The sequence below is a fragment of the Doryrhamphus excisus genome, linkage group LG5 (genome assembly GCF_037039965.1).
Source record: "Doryrhamphus excisus strain RoL-2023G ecotype Guam linkage group LG5, RoL_Dexc_Guam_v1.1, whole genome shotgun sequence".
Taxonomy (NCBI): domain Eukaryota; kingdom Metazoa; phylum Chordata; class Actinopteri; order Syngnathiformes; family Syngnathidae; genus Doryrhamphus; species Doryrhamphus excisus.
In genome coordinates this window covers 20711482-20717944 of record NC_136361.1, presented here as the reverse complement: position 1 = coordinate 20717944, position 6463 = coordinate 20711482, and positions in this window count along the sequence as shown.

Below are 6463 nucleotides of genomic sequence, written 5' to 3'. Positions count from 1 at the left end.
GGGAGGCAGGGATGGGGGAGGGAGGGAGGCACACACAATCTGAAAAGAGCTTCTCCCACCCTCTCGCTCTCTAGTGACAAAGCCTTGTGCTCACATGGGGGTGGGGCCCCAGCAAGTTCTCCAGGTTGAAGGGCTGATTTGGGGTGAAGTCAGCTGTGTATTCAACAGGACGTGTGAGGGATTTGATCACAAAGCAGGCAGCAGGAGCTCATTCTGTGGGACGACCGTGTACTGAAATTGGTTCTACTGGTCTTGTGTAATTGTGTTGGTGAACCCAAATTACCAACCAAAATACCACAGAAACACATTCAGATGTTGGGTTGTGTTGATTATTTCTTTGTGTCCAGAATCGCCAGAATCGACTTGCATGACTTTGTCTTTATTACACACAAACGTAGTAGTGGACCAAACTTATTTTGAGTCGTAGTATTTTGTTTCTATTACAAAATATGTTGATTATAATTAAGAACTTGGAAGTGATTCCATTGTAGTCTGTTTATGGGCCCTGGGTACCACCCCAAAGGCGGGGGTCTCAAAATCAATTCAACTTGGTGCTGATGGAGGTAGAGTCTGGGGAAGGCATGCTGGAAGTGCTTCCGACTTCCCAGCATGCTTTGTGGCACTTGATTTGTAGTAGTAGATGCAAGCTGTGTACTGATGCCTCTGAACTCTTTGATATCAAGTAGGTGCCGCAAAATATGGTGAGGCGATCTGCAAGTTTGAGACCGCTACCCAAGCGGGGATTCAAACCCGGGCCACCATGCGGCCTCTCAAGAAATGTGTTGTAGAAATTGGGAAAAACTGTGTTAGTTCCGCGGCACGGCGGTCGAGTTGTTAGCGTGAAGACCTCACTGCTAGGAGACCAGGGTTCAATTCCACCCTCGGCCATCTCTGTGTGGAGTTTGCATGTTCTCCCCGTGCATGCGTGAGTTTTCTCCGGGTATTCCGGTAGGTATGCTAGGTTAATTAGCGACTCCAAATTGTCCATAGGTATGAATGTGAGTGTGAATGGTTGTTTGTCTATATGTGCCCTGTGATTGGCTGGCGACCAGCCAGGGTGTACCCAGTCTCTCGCCCGAAGACAGCTGGGATAGGCTCCAGCACCCCTTGTGACCCTCGTAAAGGAAAGAGCGGTAGAAAATGAATGAATGAATGAATGTATTAGTTCCGCTGAAAAAATAACGGAAATAATATCGCTGTGACCAGATGATCCACAGATGTACATTGTCTCCACCATCTATACATCAGAGCTTTGATTAGGTCTAATTATGCAATGCTGGCTTGCTTCATCTTCATCATGCATGTCAGTTAAACTCAAGGTCAAAGGTCCTGAAGGAGCCGTGGAACAAGGCAGTCAAGTTTCTGCTTGCAACCTGTGGTTTCAGCAGTGAGAGATATTTTTGGTTGGGGAGGGGGGGTACTTGCACACTGTGGATAGAGGGGCTTTTGTGCCGGGTGTCACACCCTCATGGGAAGTGCTCCTTTTTGCGTTCTGGTGTGGTTCAAACGTACTTATCGGAGGAAGCTACGTACCATCGGTTACCTTACGCTCAGAAAAAAGACTGAAAATAGTGAAGCTCGTCAAATCTCTCATACCCAACATTTGACGTACCTAAGCCACCTTTTTATGTATACGTCAGTAGACATTAAAGGCTACCCACTCCTCTGCACAGACCGCTGTAATAAACCCACTCAAAGAGTGCTGCCGTGGGCCACGCTACACTTCCACTGGCTTTATTTTGACAACTGAAAGGTCTTTTAGCTCAGCTCAGCGCCGCTTTGCACTGCTAAACAGACCGCCATTGATATGATATGATAGGAATCTGTACTTTACAACATACATCTCACATACAGGAGAACCCACACACATCAGTTATGAAGCCAAATACATGATTTTCTGTGATTAATCATAAGAAATGATTAATGGTGTTGTTTGTAAATTTTCAAAGTGAACTGCATATAATGTATGTCAGTATTATACTCCAAATAATGAATATTTATTGGTACTGATCTCGTTTGTATATTTTCAAAGTGAACTACATATAATGTATGTCAGTATTATACTCCAAATAATGAATATTTATTGGTACTGATCTGGTTTGTATATTTTCAAAGTGAACTACATATAGTGTATGTCAGTATTATACTCCAAATAATACATATTTATTGGTACTGATCTGGAATCCATTGGTCTATGGAATTGTTTAAGAATCCTGTACAGCCAAGTTTCACGCCATGTAAGCACGACCTTATGGGATACGTTTATGTTGTATTTGGCTCACCCTTTAAAGGAAATAGAACATAGTACGTATTGGCTTTCACTTTAATGATAAGAGTCTATAGACCATCCAGCCAGCGAGACTGCACATTGACTTACAATTACATTGCTAACACTATGATGTGAAACAGGTGTTTTTTTTTTGCCATGTTCACAGTCAAGCCAACATTTCATGAAGTGCTTCACAGGTCATTATGTGCAGTGATAAGAAAAATAATGGTAGAAACTGACTGCGTATTGAAATTCATGGCTTTTCAGAAAATATTGCACCTCTATAGCCGATCCGCAGTTCCGTCCCTGGTGTAGAAATCCTCCCCCTGAGGACTCTAAGTGGGTTTCGAATCAAGGTTAAGGCAATCTTAAAGAACCAAATTGTAGTAATACAGACGTCCGGTCTTATTTGCAGTCCCTGTATGCCTACAAGTAAGCGGGTCTTATTACAGCGCAGCTGCAAAAAAGCACACTTTCTTTCCCTGCCCGGTCTTTTATACACTCAAGATTGTGTAAGAGGCTGGAGACCTGGACCAATCAGCTTTCGTCACTGCCGTTGCCTGAACCGCTTTCATGGTGTTTCTGCTTTCGTTTGTTCGCTGGGGCATCAAGGCGTCAAGGAACATTCTGCTTTTCCTTTGTTGCAAAGCAAGCTGTCATATGCGTACTCGATGTATCTTTTGTCTGTATTTGTGAGACTATGTGTTTGTTTTAGCTTTTATCTTTAGCTAGCAAAATTGAGCAAATACCTTCACCGGGTGTACCTAATCATGTTTGTGAGAATAAAACGCCATCAGTCTGACGTACCTCTCATAATGATAGACTCGTTAAATTGTACTGTCAGTCATTGATCAGTATGTTCATTGGTAAAGCTCAACCAAACATAAAACTATCAAACCAAAAGCTACCAAGAGTTCTTGGTAGGTTCTTGATTGGTATCTTGGACTTCAAAATAAATCATGCATGCTCTTGCATGAGTCTGAGTTTGTGTGTTCTTGTATTTACACTGACCTATTTTCTTTCGGTTGCAGTAAAAACATAAAACTACCATTCCTAATCACACGCCTGAAATATTCCATACAGATTCCTTCTGCACTGAGAATAAACCTCAACCTAAGAAGTCAGCAGACTACTTGTTTACTTTTTACACGGCTCCTGATAGTATCTTTATATGGGGAGCTTGTAGTTTGGGTTTGAAACCCTCAAAGCACATGAAGGGTGAGATGACCCCGGTACAGTAGCTCTTGTGTATCACATACTGCAGCTCTGTTGAAATTTGCAATGTGGGAAGGAAACGCTTCAAGTTGAATGCAATCTGTTTTAGGGATGCTTGATTTGTTCACATTTCAAAATTATTTCGATGGTCCTCAGATCTGCAGCAGGTTTAAAATGTGACATTTCTCTCTGACAGATCTCCTGTTTACAGTGGAGGATTTGGAAAGTGGAGGTGTTTTCATTTCACATTATCCTGCCAGAAGTTGAGACATGACAGAGGTGGAAGGTTTCAGGAAGGGTGTGAGAGGTTTCCCCCGCCTCCCGGACCAGAAAAGTGCAGCTGATGCAACACAAAATGAGATTTTGCTACCTCTAAAATCTTGGAAAAGGTGGCTTTTTTTTACCATTTCTGGGTCCCGTCCGGAACCCCGATGGACGTGTGTGAGGTTTCCGCCCAACTGGTTGAGAAATAGCGCAGTCGGAGCTCCTTTTTTAAAGTTTTTTTTTTAAGTTTCCCTTATCTCCTGGACCAGGAAAGTGCACTTAAAGCGATATGCCACAGGCGAGGACCTGAAAAAATGCCAAAAATCACCCACTCTGAAAAGTGGCGTCTTATACCATTTTTGATCAAAGGTGTTTCTTGAGAATTCAGATGGTTAACTAAGTTAACTCAAGTTAATTCCAAGTGAAGTTCAGTTATTTCATTGGGAAGTTTGTGTACAATAGAAGTGAAGATGTAAACATTTGCAGATGTTCTGTCGGGGTTAAGAGGTTACAAAAACATTGTGATGACATATTTTTGACATTTTTTTGCTTTTTTTCATATTACACGTTTTGTTGGGCAAAAACCCGACCTGCCCACTGCATTAAAATTTCATTCTGCTGTTGTAATCGGAACACTGAAATGGTGTGTTTTTGTGCCAACATTCCCTAAATGGCGCACAGAGTATTGGGCAATTTATGCACGTTAATACCGTTACCATGGCAATTGCTTAAGAACCTCAAACTACCCATACACATGGACTAAATGACAGCCCCTCCAAAATGAAGCCAGGAGTTTTGGTTGTGGTTTTGGTTGGTTCCAGTCCACGTATCCCAGCTTCGCCCCACTGATTGATGGAACTAGGGCAATGTTAAAAACATGCTATTGTAGATATGTCTTATGATCTCTTTCTATGCTGCTGTTAAAAAATATAAAATGTGAGCACCCAACTTTTGCTCTGCACCCATTGGAAAATCTAACTCTCTCATAAAGTTTTTGTGCGTTACTTACAGGATGTATCAGGTGTTTGAATTCACACAGAACTAAGGGTTGAGTCCAAAAGTGAATGAATGAATCCAAGAAATGAAACACTAGCACAGTCTACACAGTGTAGCCTTGACACCAAAGGATTAAGCTTCTAAGGTTGTCCTTAGGACATGTACAGATTTTCCTTTAGTGAGCCTGGCTCGTTCTGATCAAGCTCCTTCTCACACTACACATGTCAACTCAGTTTTCTCTAATAATGCAAGACAGGAAAGCTGCAGCTTAAAGTTCTTCCTATATATCCGTGAGCTCAAACAGTGGGACATTATGATGAGACGTGGGTGAAAGAGCTCATTGATTTGGGTGCTTGGGGGAAGGTCGTACAGGCACTGAGAGGAAAAGAGAAAAAGCAATGTGACAGCAAACTTGGAAGTGCAGTATCCCCTCCATTTCCTCTGTTGGTACGGTCGCTGCTTAGCAGACCCGACACCTTTTTCAGTATGCTTTGTGCTCGGGTCCAAACACCAACAACTGGTTCAGAAGAGCTGAAAAATGAAAGCTGGGTCTTGTTCACTTTTAGATTGGAAGTGTGTTCCTCTACTTTTGGATGTTTTTTGTATTGGAACCCAGGATCGCGTCCTTTCGGTCACTAAGATCACAAATACATGATGCATACTGAAGGTATTTGCTCAATTTTGCTAGCTAAAGATAAAAGCTAAAACAAACACATAGTCTCACAAATACAGACAAAAGATACTAAAACACTCACCCACACAAAAAAGGTGACAACTGACAGTTAAGGTGGAAACATCGGGTACGCATATGACAGCTTGCTTTGCAATAAAAGAAAAGCAGAATCTTCCAGACGCCTTGACGCCCCTGCGAACAAACGAAAGCAGAAACACCATGAAAGAAGCGGTTCAAGCAACGGCAGTGGCGAAAGCTGATTGGTCCAAGACTCCAGCCTCTTACACAATCTTGAGTGTATAAAAGGCCGGGCAGGGAAAGGAAGGGTGCTTTTTGCAGATGCGCTGTAATAAGACCCGCTTACTTGTAGGAATACAGGGACTGCAGATAAGGCCGAACGTCTGTATTAGGTATCGTTGCCAGGAATAAACGATTCTGGTTCGTTAAGATTCCCTTATCCTCTTCGAAGGATTTCTACAATACAAAAGACAAGGACCAGAAAGGGAGAACTTTGACTTCTTTTACAATGCGGTCATGAAAAGTACTTTGATACAAGCATTGTGTAGCTTTGATAATATGACATAATAGTAAAGTTGCATAATCTTTATGGTGCAGATTAAACAGTGGTCATGACATTCATCTGTTGACACTGTTGCAGTCGCCTTGACTGTTGGCTGACTTCATATTTGATGTGTGCGTGACATTACAAGAATGTTTGGCGTAGTGTTGGATCCCAGCAAGAAGCACGAGGGGGGGTAGAAATCATCATATAATGACTCGGCTGGCTGACATCCTGTGTTGATTTCCTGTTCAGTTGGATACATATAGCCTGTAGCTACTTTAGCTAAGGCTTAAATATATATTTGGAGCATCAAACACCTGTTATCTTGTAGTTGTGTCCTTAGGCTCAGGAAGACATCGTGTTTTCATACCATTAAACCATTCCATGAGTAATAGAAGGGGAAATAAACAAACATCCCACTTATTTGTAATGCTTCTTCCCTACAGTCTATAAAATACTTAGTGTACATAGTCTACTGACAAAG